Source organism: Arachis ipaensis, chromosome B8 (genome assembly GCF_059453495.1).
Source record: "Arachis ipaensis isolate K30076 ecotype BB chromosome B8, ASM5945349v1, whole genome shotgun sequence".
Lineage (NCBI taxonomy): Eukaryota > Viridiplantae > Streptophyta > Magnoliopsida > Fabales > Fabaceae > Arachis > Arachis ipaensis.
The window spans coordinates 103447114-103465428 of record NC_142443.1 but is presented as its reverse complement, the minus strand read 5'-3'; the positions used below and the strand labels follow the sequence as shown (position 1 = coordinate 103465428).

General features: G+C 38.5%; 1 non-coding gene across 1 annotated transcript; it reads right to left on the bottom strand.

Moving 5' to 3' along the window:
* Positions 1–18005: 18005 nt before the first annotated feature.
* Positions 18006–18108, bottom strand: LOC148549069 (small nucleolar RNA R71). Its single transcript, XR_015897831.1, has one exon. It is a non-coding gene; the product is annotated as a small nucleolar RNA R71 (small nucleolar RNA).
* Positions 18109–18315: the final 207 nt, after the last annotated feature.

Sequence of the window (18315 nt, the reverse complement as noted above, 5' to 3'; positions counted from 1 at the left end):
GCGGAATGATCTTCCTGCAATCCGCCGCGGGTGGTCTCTCATCGGCAGCCTCCCATGGCACGTCAGCTCGACGGCCAAGCTGTGTAACTAGATATGGAAAGGGGAGGGTGCCTCGAACGTGGACCCTGGCCATATAGTGCCGAATGAAACGTGGCAGATAAAGGTCCTTACCCTCCAGCATGTACCAAAGGAGGGTGATCATAGCAGTCGGGATCTCCGTCTCGTGAGTACTCGGCATCACATAATTACTCAAGATCTGATGCCATAACCGAGCCTCATCGTTTAAGTATGCTCTCTTGATCCCTCTAGGCATGGTAGTGTCCTGACCCATCTCCCAAGGAACAGTCGGGTCGAGAGCTATCCGTGCCTTCACGACATCCCAATCAAACTGCATCTGACGCATGTCCTCCTCAGCCTTTGAATAACCATTAGGCTGATCGGACTTGGCTGGGAGCCGGAGAATGTCCTCTAAGGCCTCTTCAGTGACCAGAATTTGTTTTCCTCTCAGGTTCACTGCATCTAGGGTAGTGAGATAGTAGTTGCAGTAGAATTCCCGTACCCAAGATGAATTGACCTCTATCAGTGTTCTTTCCAGAAAGAACCAGCCCCTTTGCTTGATTTGCTCAGTGGTGTACTGCTGGAGTGCTTCTGGAATCTTCAGAGTTCGCTCCAGGTATAGATTTCTGGAGTTGGCAAAAGCCGGGTACTTCAGCTCACAGTACCGGTTTGCAAATTTTATAAGATCATTTGCAAGGAGCAGCTGGTCAGCTTTTTCCTGCTGTATGAAGTTCTTCTCCCGCCATGAAGAATCATGCATGAGAGCAATGATGGACTGGGAGGAATCTCCTCGCTTGCGCTTGCCAGTAGCCTTGCCTTTTCCTCTCCTTTGTGAGACAGACATCCTGAAAAATAGAAAACCAAGACATGGATAAAATAGGAAAGCAAATAGGCAATTAAACAAAGGAAACTCAAAGCGGCAAAGGAGAAATAGAATAAGGAAAATGAGTAATTGAAATGTGATTGAATTTATGTTAAATGGAAAAATAATCAATATGCCATGGTTAGAAAGTTAGAGGAGAGTGAAAATAATCAGAAAAGAGATTAAAAGGGTTAGTATGGTTAGAATTTGAAAAAGAAATTAGTAAATTAAAATTAGTGAGTTAGTAAAGTGCGGGTTAAAGTAAGTGGCATAGAAAAATTCCATATAACAAGAATTAACAGGTAAGAATGGGAGTACTCATAATCGAACAAGGAAAACAGGGTGATGCTGATTCGAATAGAAATAAAGAATGTCAAAAATTAGAATCAGTGAATCACAAATGCAGTTTATGAACCAAGAAATCAAAGAGGATAAGAAAGTCTGCCATAGCATTCATGAAATAGTTTGGGTAAAGCAGAGTAAAACAGGGTTCAGAAATGCCAAACCAAAACATGAATGAAAACAATTTTAAAAAATTTGGGCAACATTCCGGCTAAAATTGGATTGTCCTGGAAAATAAACAGCAATCAAAGCAGTTCATATGAATAAAAAACTTGCTGCAGTTACCAGTAATGTATAGAAATAGGAAAATTTGGAGTAACAAGCAGCAATTGCAAGAAATCATAGCATATGAATGAGGTCATAGGAACAGCAGAATTGCAGTTATGATAAAACATAAACAGGAACAGTGCAAGTAAACAGACCTAGATCCACTAACCACAGCCTAAGCTACCTAACAACCTAAAAATCCACTACAGCATGCATATCTATCTATCCTAATGATGAACAGAAACAGAAAAATTACAGAAAAACGACGAACGGATAAAAGGGGGTTGCGTTTTGCAGAACCTGGTAGGCGGGAGGGGTGGAACGGGGAAGAAGGGGGTTGCAGCGGCGTCTAGGTGGTGGCGCGGTGGTGGCTGGGTGGTGCTGGAGGAAGAAGGAGGAAGAACAAGCAGAGAGGGAGAAGAGGGTTGAGGGTGGGGGGGCTGCACGACTGATAGGGTTCGCGTGGCTGAGGGGGTTATATTTTCGAATCCACGCGGCCGCGTGGGGCACGCGGTCGCGTGGTTGGGGTGAAAATGGGAGTGACGCAATCGCGTGGGACGCGCAATCGCAGAGAGGGGGGGAAAGAAGGGTGACGCGATCGCGTGGGTCGCGCGATCGTGTCGCTGGAATTTGTGCTAGACGCATGACTCTAGCGCCGTTTTAGCGCAACTCTCTGTCTCCTTTTGGGGTGATGTGCAATCCATGCGACGCGATCGCGTCGCTCACGCAGTCGTGTGGGATTGGTATTGTGCAAGTGACGCGATCGCATGGGGCATGCGATCGCGTGGGCCAATTTGTGCGAAACGCACAAGGGCCGCACGATTCCAGCCCTAACTTTTTGTTCGTTGGATCCTTACGCCTATATATATATCAGCAGTTGCGCAGGTGGTGTTTTTCGTAATATGACGCGATCGCATGGGGCATGCGGTCGCGTCGTGCACTCCTTTTTTTTATATGCATGAAAAATGCAGAATGCAATGATTAACATGAATGCCATGCATGATTCTAGGTTTGATAAATTAAAATGAAAAAGGAAAAATGAAAGCAATTAACAAGAAATAAATTGAAAAAGAAGCGACCATACCATGGTGGGTTGTCTCCCACCTAGCACTTTTAGTTAAAGTCCTTAAGTTGGACATTGGAGGAGTATCCTGTTATGGTGGTTTATGTTTAAATTCGTCCAAAAATCTCCACGAGTGCTTGGAATGCCAATAGCCTCTGGGGTCCCAAACTAAGCATGCAAAGCTTCTGAGCAGCTCCAAACAGATTTTTAGGTTGCCGGGACTACGAATGCCAGGATAAAGTCCAGGATTCTAAGCCTTGCTTTTAAATCCGCCTCCGTCTTGATCTACATGTTTCCATTCGGACGGGTTAAAAAGTAGAATCTCACCTTGGTGACCAAACGTTTTCCGTGATCCATGTAATTGAGCATGATACCAATCCGTGTACTTTGAGGCGAAGTGTGGAACCTTATTGAACCTTGTGCACCAGCTCTGAGTATGAGCCATTTCCCTCTTACTCTTAAAGCCGCAGAGAGCTCTAAGCTGGCCATCTGTTTCAAGCAAACTATATTTAAGTGAATAAGTGAAGTTATAAGTTAAGGATTGTACCCACTTGAAGCTTGTATTAGGTGGTAATGGCCTTGGGATAGGTGTTTTTGGTGGTTCTGCATGTTCCATTTCCTTGTGCTCTTCTGTGAATTCCTCCACTTCTTTGCAAAGATCTTCAATTGTATCTGTGTCCTGGTCAAAGTCTTCTATGTCTTCCTCATCACTTGAGTCATAGATTGGAGGTTGAGAAAAATCTACCTCCGCATCATCTTCATATTCACTTGGGGAAGATTCTTCGATCTCAGAGAATTCACTTGCGGATGCGAGTTCATCACCAAGAAAGCTAGACTTGTGACTATCATCATCAAGGGAAATTGCTTCTTGGATTATTCCGTCTGATTCTTCATAAACGACTTGCCTTGGAGATTGTACAGTATCCTCCTTAGCATCAACTGTAGCATTCTGGACGGAGTTTTCCTCAATTCTGGATTCCCATGGAAGTTCAGCATCTCCTAGATCTTCAACCAACTCTTCTTCTTGAACAATGACAGCTTCTTCTAATTGTTCTAGTACAAATTCATGCTCTGTCTTGTCCACTGGAGTTTCTGGCAACTCCTTCATGCTCTGCTCTTCATTGGGCTGTCCACATGGAGCTGTGGCTAATCCTTGTGTATTTGAGCGCCTAGAAGCCCATTGAATCAATGCTTGCTCCAAGAGCAGATTCGAAACAGGAACTGGGAAGTCCTAGCTAATCCTGAAACAAAAGTGGGAAGGAATATGGTTCAGGAGTTCTACGTTAATCTGTGGCAAACAGACAGGTAAAGAATATCTGGAACTGCCCTCTATGACTATCGGACTATGGTCAGAGAAAAGATTGTTCACATCCACCCTGACAAAATCAGGGAGATCTTTAAGCTACCTCAGCTGAAAGATAACCCATACTCCTTCAATAGGAGAATGATGAGAACAAACAAGGGCCTGGATAAGATTCTAGAGGATATATATATCCCTGGAGCCAGGTGGACCACCAGCAGCAAGGGTGTCCCAAATCAACTCAAGAGAGAAGATCTCAAACCAGTCGCCAGAGGATGGCTGGACTTCATTGGGCGTTCTATATTGCCCACTAGCAACCGTTCTGAAGTCACCGTTAAAAGAGCAGTGATGATCCATTGCATTATGTCGGGAAAAGAAGTGGAAGTTCATCAACTGATTCCATCTGAATTTTACATACTTGCAAACAAGAACTCCAAAGATGCCAGGTTGGCTTATCCAAGCCTAATCTCTATGCTCTGCAAAGATGCTGGAGTAAGGATGGGAATAACGGAGTACATCTCAGTGGAGCAACCAATCACTAAAACCACAATGGAAAAACAACAAGTGCAGGATGACCCCATCAAGAGGAGGGCGCAAGAATTTCTCCCGGAAGTCCCTCAATTTGAATATTGGGAATAGCTTGAAGCATTTGTTACCAAGTTGCAAGAATCTATGGACCAAATAAAGGAAGAACGGCAAAATCAAAATAGTATGCTCTGCAAACTGCTCAGGGAACAAGAAAAGCAAGGGCGTGACTTAAAGGAACTGAAGCGTCAGAAGTTATCTCTTGAAGGACCAAGCACTCCACATACTAGAGGAACATCCACATCCCAAACTCAAGGTTGTTGAGCTCTAATCTTAGTCTTAACTCTGTGATAATTGTTCTTATATGAGTTTTACCTTAGAAGTTATAGTAGTAATTAGTAGTTATTTTATCTCCAATTAAGCTATAATTTATTTTTCTCATCATCATTAAACATGAATAAAATAGAAGATTTTCTTTAGAATAAGGAGGCAATATTTTTCGAGTTTTTAATAAAAGAAATTCTAATTAATTACATGTGGTGGCAATGCTTTCTGCCTTCTGAATGAATGCCTGAACAGAGCATATGTCTTTGGAATTTGATGTTCTTGAATGTTAAATATGTTGGCTCTTGAAAGAATGATGAACATGAGACATGTTATTGATAATCTGAAAAATCATAAAAATGATTCTTGAAGAAAGAAAAAGCAGTGAATACAAAGCTTGTAAAAAAAAAAGAGAAGCAAGTAGAAAAAGCCAATAGCCCTTAAAACCAAAAGGCAAGGGTAATAAAAAGGATCCAAGGCTTTGAGCATCAGTGGATAGGAGGGCCTAAAGTAATCAAATCCTGGCCTAAGCGGCTAAACCAAGCTGTCCCTAACCATGTGCTTGTGGCGTGAAGGTGTCAAGTGAAAATTTGAGACTGAGCGGTTAAAGTCAAGGTCCAAAGCAAAAAGAAGAGTGTGCTTAAGAACCCTGGACACCTCTAATTGGGGACTTTAGCAAAGGTGAGTCACAATCTGAAAAGGTTCACCCAATTATGTGTCTGTGGCATTTATGTATCCGGTGGTAATACTGGAAAACAAAGTGTTTAGGGCCACGACCAAGACTCATAAAGTAGTTGTGTTCAATAATCAACATACTGAACTAGGAGAATCAATAACACTATCTGAATTCTAAGTTCCTATAGATGCCAATCATTCTGAGCTTCAATGGATAAAGTGAGATGCCAAAACTGTTCGGAAGCAAAAAGCTACTAGTCCCGCTCATCTAATTAGAACCTGAGCTTCACCCAAAAACGCTGAGATATTATTGCTTCGTGATCTATTTGTATTCTATTTTATTTGTCTGGTTGCTTGGGGACAAGAAACAGTTTAACTTTGGTGTTGTGATGAGCGGATATTTTATACGCTTTTTGGGTTAATTTCATATAGTTTTTAGTATGATTTGGTTAGTTTTTGGTATATTTTCAATAGTTTTTAGGCAAAATTCATATTTCTGGACTTTACTATGAGTTTGTGTATTTTTCTGTAATTTCAGGTATTTTCTGGCTGAAATTGAGGGAGCTGAGCAAAAATCTGATCGAGGCTGAAAAAGGACTGCAGATGCTGTTGGATTCTGACCTCTCAGCACTCGGAAAGGATTTTCTGGAGCTACAGGAGTCCAAATGGCACGCTTCCAATTGCGTTGGAAATTAGACATCCAGGGCTTTCCAGAAATATATAATAGTCCATACTTTGCTCAAGGATAGATGATGTAAACTGGCGTTTAATTCCAGTTCCATGTTGCAGTCTGGCGTCCAGCGCCAGAAACAAGTTACAAGTTGGAGTTCAACGCCAGAAGCAGGTTACAACCTGGTGTTGAACGCCCAAAACAGCCCAGGCACGTGAGAAGCTTAAGTCTCAGCCCCACCACACACCAAGTGGGCCCCAGAAGTGGATTTATGCACTATCTATCATAGTTTACTCATTTTCTGTAAACCTAGGTTACTAGGTTAGTATTTAAACAACTTTTAGAGATTTATTTTGGACCTCATGACATTTTTAGATCTGAATTTTATACTCTTTGACGGCATGAGTCTCTAAACCCCATTGTTGGGGGTGAGGAGCTCTGCAGCGTCCCGATGAATTAATGCAATTATCTCTGTTTTCTATTCAAACATGCTTGTTCCTATCTAAGGTGTTCATTCGCGCTTCACTATGAAGAAGGTGATGATCCATGACACTCATCACCTTCCTCAATCCATGAACGTGTGCCTGACAACCACCTCCGTTCTATATTAGATTGAATAAGTATCTCTTAGATTCCGTAATCAGAATCTTCGTGGTATAAGCTAGAATTGATGGCGGCATTCATGAGAATCCGGAAAGTCTAAACCTTGTCTGTGGTATTCCGAGTAGGATTCAAGGATTGAATGGCTGTGACGAGCTTCAAACTCGCGATTGTTAGGCATAGTGACAGATGCAAAAGAATCAATGGATTCTATTCTGACATGATCGAGAACCAACAGATGATTAGCCGTGCTGTGAAAGAGCATTTGGACCATTTTCACTGAGAGGATGGGAAGTAGCCATTGACAACGGTGACACCCTACATACAGCTTGCCATGGAAGGAGCTTTGCGTGTGTGAAGAGGAGTACAAGAGAAAAGCTGAAATAAAGAGGACAAAGCATCTTCAAAACTCCAACATATTCTCCATTACTGCAGAACAAGTATTTATTTCATGCTCTTTTATTCTTCGCAATTCAAACTGATAACTATAATTGATATCCTGACTAAGAGTTACAAGATAACCATAGATTGCTTCAAGCCAACAATCTCCGTGGGATTCGACCCTTACTCACGTAAGGTATTACTTAGACGACCCAGTGCACTTGCTGGTTAGTGGTACGAGTTGTGAAAAGTATGATTTACAATTCGTGCACCAGGCTACAGACCTCCATTCCTGATTGCCACTGCTGATGATACAGCTACCCCATCTGCCGGTCCCTCTTCCTCCACTGCTGCACCACCTACCCCTGCCACCACCACTACACCTCCACCTGCCACAGAGCCTGTCTATCATCTGGTGCACCGCTTGTTTCGACGACTTGACCAGATGGAGCGTCGCAACAAGCGACGCTATGAGCACTTGAAGCTGATGATACGATATGGCGACATCCCCTCCGAGCCTGACACACCATCCGAGGCATCTGAGGAGGAGGCGGATGCGCCCGAGGCAGAGACCCATCCCCAGGAAGAGGCAGAGCAGGCAGACACCCAGCAGGCAGCACCCTAGCAGATCCAGGCTGCAGATCCTGAGATCCCCATTCAGACAGCCCCTCCTCTCCAGTAGCCGGACATTCAGCCAGCCACCACAGAGACCCCAGCTACCATCCCTTCCAGTGATAACACCCCTTCACACCCTGCTTGAGTGAGCATTGGGGACGATGCTACATTTTAAGTGTGGGGAGGTCGCCATCTCTGGCGTATTATTTTGGTGAACCACTACAGACTCTTTTTCTTTTATTTTGGATATTTTTCTCTTTATTTTTATTTTTATTTTCTGAGTACTTATACATTGCTACTTTCATGTATTTTTACTCTATTTCTGCATTTTGCATTTTTAGTTCATATTTTAGCCACTTAGTTTAGTTGCAATTCTAACTATTAGTTATAGAAATTGTGGATTAATTAGTATAGTTTACCCTTTTTAGCATAAGATAGCTTAGTTTAAATTGGAAAATATAAAAAGGGAAGTAAACTAGAGACTTTAACAGAATCAAAACAACCCACACCTTGTATATATAGCATTACATGTTAGTTAACAACACTTCATCAAGGAGAAACACTAGAACTTTAAAGCCATTCAATATAAGTTTTACATTGAGAATAATGAGAATTTTTAACTAAACCTGCATGACATACATAAGTGATAAATGATTTTTGAGCTAGAGAACATATAGCCTGTGAGTTTTGAGCTTAATTGTATGGTTACATTCAAACCATAATTTTTATTCCTGTGTGTTCCGCCCTTCTTTTATATTCTGGTATTCTTTACTTTGTTTTAATCTATATGTTCGATTATAGAATGTAGATACATACCAAGAGAGTGATTGAGGCCATTATTTGATTTTAGCTTACTTACCCAAAATAGCCTACCTTTTACATCACCCTTGTTAGCCCCCTTGAGCCTTTAAATGCCCTTTTATTCTATTAGCCACAATACTAGCCTTAAGCAGAAAAACAAAATAAATTCCCAAGTTGAATCCTTGGTTAGCTTAAGATAGAAAATTATGAATAGTTTAAAATGTGGGAAACCTATTGAAAACATGGATGATAAAAACAAAAGGTAGAAAAGTTGAAAGGAATAAAATAACTCAAATTAAGAAATTTTGGGAAGCATGCTCATGAGAAATCAAAGTGATTAAATTACCATGTGCATTAAAAAAAAAGTTATTTTTCAGTATTTAATAAAGGGGATACAAAAGAATTCCCCAAATGCAAAATAAAAGCAATGCACATGGGATAAAAATAAAAACTGAAACATGAGCATGTAACATCAAGTGGGAAAATATGGGAAAATAGATAAAGAAGTTTTGTTTTACTAAGTATGTATGTTAGGTGAGATCTTAGTCTAATTAAGGATTCACTTATTAGCTCACTTAGCCTTATACATATATCCTTACCTTTACCTTGGCCCCATTACAACCTTAATTAAAGACCTCATGATTTTTGGTATGACTGTATTCTATAATTGTTGATTGGTTAGATGAAGAACAAGGTTATAGAAAGGAAGAATAAAAAGAGGAATAGAGTGATTAACCCAATAAACACTGAGTGACTAGAGAGTAAACACAAATCCAGTGAGGGTTCAATAGCTCATTAACATTTATCTCTGTTTGAATTATCTAATTGTCTTGCAAGTTCATAAAATGCTTTTTCTCCCATCTAAATTGTAAAAGTGCTTATTGATTATCTAAGGCTTGGCTATATATACATATATGACTCCTTGAGAATGTGAATTAATTTAACTACCTGTAAGCTTTATATATGAGTGAATAAATTAGAATTGCATGATGCATTTAGGTAGTTGCATTTAGATTAGATTGCATTGCATGACATTCCATCACTTTAACCTTACTTATTACCTTGGATTTAGCATGAGGACATGGTATTGTTTAAGTGTGGGGAGGTTGATAAACCCATATTTTATGATATATTTTGTGCTTAGTTTGAGTGATTTATTCAATCCTTCACCCACTTATTCATGTTAATTGCATGGTTTTACTTTCCCTTCCTTATTATGTGATGTATGTGAAAAACATGTTTCCTATGCTTTTAAATTAATTATTTTAATCACCTTTAATTCCATTCGATGCCGTGATTAGAGTGTTGAGTAGTTTTCAGATCTTCTAAGGTAGGAATGACTTAAAGGATGGAAAGGAAACATAAAAATGGAAGGAAAGCACAAAACGGAGCTTCTGAAGAAACTGGCATCTACGCGATCGCATGGGCGACACGGACGCATGCCAAGCGCAAAGAAGCAGCGACGCGGCCGCATGACTGACGCGACCGCGCGCCTTAAGCAGAACGCACATGACGCGGTCGCCTGACTGACGCGACCGCGTGACAAGGAAAGCTCCGAATGACGCGACCGCGTGACGCACGCGGACGCGTGACAGAGGCTTTCATATTCACAATTTTAGGAGTAGATGTAGTTTTTAGAGAGAAATGTTCTCTCCTCTCTCTTAGGATTAGGATTTAGGATTTCTCTTAGTTTTAGGAGTGACTCTCAATCCCAGGTTCAATGTTTCTTTTATTTATTTCTCCAATTTAATTTATGAATGTCCATGTCAGATTTAAGTTCTTTTGTGAATGCAATTCAAGGTATGTTCAGATTTAATTTTGCTTTGCTTCATTTATAAATGCTTTTAATTTAATTTAGATATTTTCCCTTTTGGCTTTGGTTAATTAATTGGTGACGCTTGAGTTATCAAACTCATTGTTGATTGAAAATCGGAATTCTTCAAGAATAAATTCGAGTTCTAATAACTCTAACTTTTCCAAGGAAAGACTAGGAATTGAGGAATCAGAATTAATTCATCAACTTAACTTACCTTCATAGTTAGAGGTTAACAAGGTGGGAAAAAAATCCAATTCTCATTACAATTGATAAGGATAACTAGGATAGGACTTCCAATTCTAATACCTTGCCAAGAGTTTATTTTATAGTTATTATTATTTTATTTTACTTGTCATTCAAATAACTTTTTACCTTGATCCAAAACCCCAAAACATACCTTTGCATAACCAATAATAAGAACACCTCCCTGCATTTCCTTGAGAAGACGACCCGAGGTTTAAATACTCGGTTATCAATTTTAAAGGGGTTTGTTACTTGTGACAACTAAAACGTTTGTACGAAGGGATTTCTGTCGGTTTAGAGACTATATCTACAACGCGAATGTTTTTATGAAATTCTTTACTGGCAAAAATCCTAACGTCAGGGACCATATGTGATTACAAGTGTGTCACCATATGGCTATGTGGAGCTTCAAGACATTGATTCTAATAAGAAGTTCATTGTTAATGGACAGAGAATCAAACATTATCTTGAAGGCAATGTTGAGCAAGAATGCTCAAGGCTGAGGCTAGATTAAAAAGCTCAGCAAGGTCCAGCTAAAGACAATAAAGAAGCACTTGCTGGGAGGCAACCCAGCCATTAGCAAAACTCTTTCTGTTATTTTATTTTATTCTATTCTTCATTTTATTTATTTTTAAAGCATATAAGTTCAATATTAACAAGATAAAGAATCAATTTCATAAGTTCACAGGGCTACAGAAGGATTCAGAGCACAAAACAGGAAAAAGGAGCTCACTGGCAAGAAAACGCCAGTAAGAGGCACAATTGGGCGTTAAACGCCCAAAAGGAGCATCTACCAAGCGTTTAACGCCAGTAGAGATAGCCATCTGGGCGTTAAACGCCAGAAAGAAGCAGTTTCTGGGCGTTTAACGCCAGATTTACAGCATCCTGGGCGTTCAGAAAAATGCCCAGTGACAAAGGAGTTTCTGGCATTTAATGCCAGCTGGAAGCAACAGCTGGGCGTTAAACGCCCAGACCAAGCACCAATTGGACGTTAAACGCCCAAAACATGCAGCAGTTGGGCGTTTAACGCCAGGATTGTGGGGAGTAGGCAATTTCGTTTTCAATTCAAATTTTTTCCATTTTTTATGTTTCAATTCATGATTTTTTGCACAAACATGTTACAAATCCTAATTTTTCAAATCCTTTTTCAAAAGATATCAAATGTATCTTAATTCATAAACCCTTTTTTTATCCTCTTCAAATTATTTTCAAATCCTTTTCAAAACAAATCTATCTCTTTTCGTTCTACAATCTTTTCAACTCATCAATATCTTTTTCAAATTTTCACAACATCTTTTTCAAAACAAAGCTATCTTTTTTAAATATCTTCCATATTATTCATATCTTTTAAATTTTAAAGTGCATCATTTTTCTATCATACTTATCTTTTACAAATCATATCTTTTATCATATCTTCTTCAAAATTTTCGAAAACCTACCCCCCTTCCCTTTAAATCCTAGTTCGGCCTCCCCCCCACCTCCACAATTCGGACTTGGCTCTCCTCATATCCCTCTCCTTTCTTTTCTTTTGCTTGAGGACAAGTAAACCTCTAAGTTTGGTGTGTTTATCCGTGATCACTAAGCCAATACCCACTAAGATCATGGCTCCTAAGGGAAAACAAACCAACTCAAGAGGCAAAAAAGAGAATATTCCAAAACCACTTTGGAATCAAGGGAAGTTCTTAACCAAAGAACATTCAGACCATTACTACAAAATAATGGGTCTAAGGTCAGTCATCCCGGAGTTAAATTCGATCTGAAAGAAGACGAATATCTGGAGATCCAAGAGCAAATTCGAAACAAGAGCTGGGAAGTCCTAGCTAATCCTGAAACAAAGGTGGGAAGAAACATGGTTCAGGAATTCTACGCAAATCTGTGGCAGACAGACAGGCAGAGAATAGCGGGAACCGCATTCTATGACTATAGAACTCTGGTCAGAGGGAAGATTGTTCACACCCACCCTGACAAAATAAGGGAGATCTTTAAGTTACCTCAACTGCAAGATGACCCAGACTCCTTTAATAGGAGAATGATGAGATCAAACCTGAACTTGGACAAGATCCTAGAGGACATATGTCTCCCTGGAGCTAAATGGACAACCAACACAAAGGGTGCCCCGAACCAACTCAAAAGAGGAGATCTCAAACCAGTCGCCAGAGGCTGGCTGGACTTCATTGGGCGCTCTAGATTGCCCACTAGCAACCACTCTGAGGTCACCATCAGAAGAGCAGTGATGATTCATTGCATTATGCTGGAAAAAGAAGTGGAAGTTCATCAGCTGATTGCTTGTGAGCTTTACAAGATCACAAATAAGAACTCCAAAGAGGCCAGATTGGCTTATCCAAGCTTGGTCTCTTTGTTATGTAAAGATGCTGGGATAAAAATGGGAGTAGATGAGTACATCCCAGTTGAGCTACCAATCACCAAAAAGTCTATAGAAGGACAACAAGTGCAGGACGAACCCATCAAGAGGAGAGCACAGGAGTTCCTCCCGGAAATCCCTCAAATTGAATACTGGGAGCGCCTAGAAGCATCTGTCACCAAGTTGCAAGAAGCTGTGGATCAACTGAAGGAAGAACAGCAAAATCAAAACAGCATGCTCTGCAAACTGCTTAGAGAACAAGAAGAGCAAGGGCGTGAACTGAAGGAACTGAAGCGCCAGAAGCTATCTCTTGAAGGGCCAAGCACTCCACAAACTAAAGAGGCATCCACCTCCCAAATTCAAGGTTGTTGAGTTCTAATCTTAGGCTTAACTCTGTGATAATTGTTCTTATTAGAAATTTACCTTAGAAGTTATATATGAGTAGTAGTAATTAGTATCTCTACTTTTATTTTATCTCCAATTAAGCTATAATTTATTTTTCTCATCATCATCAAACATGAATAAAATAGCAGATTTTTAGAATAAGGAGGCAATATTTTTTTGAGTTCTTAATAAGGAAAATTCTAATTATCTATATGTTGTGGCAATGCTTTTTGTCTTCTGAATGAATGCTTGAACAGTGCATGTTTTTTATATTGAATTTTATGAATGTTAAAATTGTTGGCTCCTGAAGGAATCATGAACAAGAGAAATGTTATTGATGATCTGAAAAATCATGAAATTGATTCTTGAAGCAAGAAAAAGCAGCAAAAAAAAAAGAGAAGAAGAAGAAGAAGGAGCAGTAGAAAAAGTCAGTAGCCCTTAAAACCAAAAGGAAAGGGTAAAAAGGATCCAAGGATTTGAGCATTAATAGATAGGAGGGTCTAAAAGGAATAAAATCCTGGCCTAAGCAGCTAAACTAAGTTGTCCCTAATCATGTGCTTGTGGCGTGAATGTGTCAAGTGAAAACTTAAGACTGAGCGGTTAAAGTCGAGGTCCAAAGCAAAAACAGAGTGTGCTTAAGAACTCTGGACACCTCTAATTGGGAACTTTAGCAAAGCTAAGTCACAATCTAAAAAGGTTCACCCAGTTATGTGTATGTGGCATTTATGTATCCGGTGGTAATACTGGAAAACAAAGTGCTTAGGGCCACGGCCAAGACTCATAAAGTAGCTGTGTTCAAGAATCAACATACTAAACTAGGAGAATCAATAATACTATCTGAATTCTGAGTTCCTATGGACGCCAATCATTCTGAATTTCAAAGGATAAAGTGAGATGCTAAAACTGTTCGGAAACAAAAAGCTACTAGTCCCGCTCATCTAATTAGAATCTGAGCTTCACTTAAAACTCTGAGATATTATTGCGTCTTGATTTCTTTTTATCCTATTTTATTTGTCTAGTTGCTTAGGGACAAGCAACAGTTTAAGTTTGGTGTTGTGATGAGCGGATATTTTATACGCTTTTTGGGGGTAATTTCATGTAGTTTTTAGCATGTTTTAGTTAGTTTTTAGTATATTTTTATTAGTTTCTAGGCAAAATTCGTATTTCTAGACTTTACTATGAGTTTGTGTGTTTTTCTATGATTTCAGATATTTTATGGCTAAAATTGAGGGAGCTGAGCAAAAATCTGATTCAGGCTGAAAAAGGACTGCAGATGTTGTTGGATTCTAACCAACCTGCACTCGAAATGGATTTTCTGGAGCTACAAGAGTCCAAATGGTGCGCTCTAAATTGCGTTGGAAAGTAGACATCCAGGGATTTGCAGCAATATATAATAGTCTATATTTTGCTCAAGGATAAACAACATAAACTGGCGTTCAACGCCAGTTCCATGTTGCATTCTAGCGTTAAACGCCAGAAACAGGTTACAAGTTGGAGTTAAACGCCAGAAACAAGTTACAACCTGGCGTTTAACTCTGGAAACAGCCTAGGCACATGTAAAGCTCAAGTCTAAGCCCCAGCACACACCAAGTGGGCCCCAGAAGTGGATTTCTGCACTATCTATCTTAGTTTACTCATTTTCTATAAACCTAGGTTACTAGTTTAGTATTTAAACAACTTTTAGAGATTTATTTTGTACCTAATGACATTTTTAGATCTAAACTTTGTACTCTTTGACAGCATGAGTCTCTAAACTCCATTGTTGGGGGTGAGGAGCTCTGCTGTGTCTCGATGAATTAATGCAATTATTTCTGTTTTCTATTCAAACACACTTGTTTCTATCTAAGATGTTCATTCGCACTTCAATATGATGGATGTGATGATCCGTGACACTCATCACCATTCTCAACCTATGAACGTGTGCCTGACAACCACCTTGGTTCTACCTTCGATTGAATGTGTATTTCATGGATTCCTTAATCAGAATCTTCGTGGTATAAGCTAGAATCCATTGGCAGCATTCTTAAGAATTCGAAAAGTCTAATCCTTGTCTGTGGTATTCCGAGTAGGATTCAGGGATTGAATGAGTGTGACGAGCTTCAAACTCACAGGGGTTGGGCGTTGTGACAGACGCAAAAGGATCAATGGATCCTATTCCAACATGAGTGAGAACCGACAGATGATTAGCCGTGCGGTGACAGCGCACCTGGACCATTTTCACTGAGAGGATGGATGGTAGCCATTGACAACGGTGATCCACCAACACACAGCTTGCCATAGGAGGAACCTTGCGTGCGTGAAGAAGAAGACAGGGGTAAAGCAGGGATTCAGAAGACAAAGCATCTCCAAAACTCCAACATATTCTCCATTACTGCATAACAAGTATTTAATTCATGCTCTTTTATTTTTCGCAATTCAAACTGATAATCATAATTAATCTCCTGACTAAGATTTACAAGGTAACCATAGATTGCTTCAAGCCAACAATCTCCGTGGGATCGACCCTTACTCACGTAAGGTATTACTTGGACGACCCAGTGCACTTGCTGGTTAGTTGTGCGGAGTTGTGAAAAGTGTGAATTACAATTTCGTGCACCAAGTTTTTGGCGCCGTTGCCGGGGATTGTTCGAGTTTGGACAACTGACGGTTCATCTTGTTGCTCAGATTAGGTAATTTTATTTTATTTTTAAGCTTTTTTATTTCTTATTTTCGAAAACAATACAAAAAAAATAAAAAAATTATAATTTCTTCTTTTTCATTTTTTCCAAATAATTTTCGAAAAAAAAAACCAAAAAAATTAATAAAATCATAAAATCAAAAATATTTTTGTGTTTCTTGTTTGAGTATAGAGTCAATTTTTAAATTTGGTGTCAATTGCATGTTTATCTCTTTCTTGCATTTTTCGAAAACTCATGCATGGTGTTCTTCATGATCTTCAACTTGTTCTTGGTAAGTCTTCTTATTTGATCTTTAAAATTTCTTATTTGGTGTTTCTTCTTGTTTTTCATATGCATTCTTGAATTATTAGTGTCTAAAGAATAAAAATTTTTAAGTTTGGTGTCTTGCATGTTTTTCTTTTCTTAAAAATTTTCAAAAATAAGTCTTGATGTTCATCTTGATCTTCAAAGTGTTCTTGGTGTTCATCTTGACATTCAAAGTGTTCTTGCACATTTTTCTTGTTTTGATTCATAATTTTCATGTTTTATGTCTTTTTGATGTTTTTCTCTTTCATCATTAAAAATTCAAAAATCAAAAAAATATCTTTCCCTTTTTCTTCTCATCAAATTCGAAAATTTGAGTTGACTTTTTCAAAAATTTTTAAAATCTAGTTGTTTCTTATGAGTCAAATCAAATTTTCTATTTAAAAATTTTATCTTTTTCAAATCTTTTTCAAAAATCAAATCTTTTTCAATTTTTTTCTTCTTTCATAATTTCGAACCTTTCAAAATTATTTTCAAAATATTTTTCTTATTTTTATTTCATATTTTCGAAATTAATGCTAACAATTAATGTGATTGATTCAAAATTTTTAAGTTTGTTACTTGCCTAGTAAGAAAGGTTCAATCTTTAAACTCTATACTCATATCTTTTTAGTTTCTTGTTAGTCAAGTAATCAACTTTAATTTCAAAATCAAATTTTTTTTAATTTCTTTTTTCAAATCTTTTTCAAAATAAGTTTCAATCACATCTTTTTAAAAAAATCAATTTTAAAATCTTTTCTAACTTCTTTTCTAACTTCCTATCTTTTAAAAATTGATTTTCAAATCTTTTTCAAACTAATCCTATCTTTTTGTTTCAATCATATCTTTTTCAAAACTACCTAACTAATTCTCTCTCTAATTTTCGAAAATCACCTTCCTCTTTTTCAAAATTCCTTTTTAAATTAACTAATTGTTTTAAATTTAATTTAATTTGATTCAATTTTCCTTTCTTAATTTTTGATTTTAATTTTAATTTTAAATTTAAAACAAAATTTTTTTATTTTAATTTATTTAATTTTCGAAAATTCTTCTCTCTCACCTCCTTCTAATTATTTATTTATCTACTAACATTTCTCTTCTTCTTAAAAATCCGAACCCTCTCCCTCTTTCTGTGTTCGAATTTCTTTTCTTCTTCTACTCACATAAAGGAATTTCTATACTGTGACATAGAGGATTCCTCTTCTTTTCTGTTTTCTTCTTTTTCATATGAGCAGGAACAAGGATAAGAACATTCTTGTTGAAGCTGATCCTGAACCTAAAAGAACTCTGAAGAGGAAGCTAAGGGAAGCTAAAGCACAACTCTCTGGAGAAAATCTGACAGAAATTTTCGAAAAGGAAGGAGACATGGCCGAAAATAATAACAATGCAAGGAAGATGCTTGGTGACTTCACTGCACCTAATTCTAATTTACATGGAAGAAGCATCTCAATCCCTGCCATTGGAGCAAACAATTTTGAGCTGAAACCTCAATTAGTTTCTCTGATGCAACAGAATTGCAAGTTTTATGGACTTCCATCCGAAGATCCCTTTCAGTTCTTAACTGAATTCTTGCAGATCTATGATACTGTTAAGACCAATGGGGTTGATCCTGAGGTCTACAGGGTTATACTTTTCCCATTTGCTGTAAGAGATAGAGCTAGAATATGGTTCGACTCTCAACCTAAAGACAGCCTGAACTCTTGGGATAAGCTGGTCACGGCTTTCTTAGCCAAGTTCTTTCCTCCTCAAAAGCTTAGCAAGCTCAGAGTGGATGTTCAAACCTTCAGACAGAAGGAAGGTGAATCCCTCTATGAAGCATGGGAGAGATACAAGGAATTGACCAAAAGTGTCCTTCTGACATGCTTTCAGAATGGACCATCCTGGATATATTATATGATGGTCTGTCTAAATTATCAAAGATGTCATTGGACCATTCTGCAGGTGGATCCATTTACCTAAAGAAAACGCCTGCAGAAGCTCAAGAACTCATTGACATGGTTGCAAATAACCAGTTCATGTACACTTCTGAAAGGAATCCTGTGAATAATAGGACGCCTCAAAGGAAGGG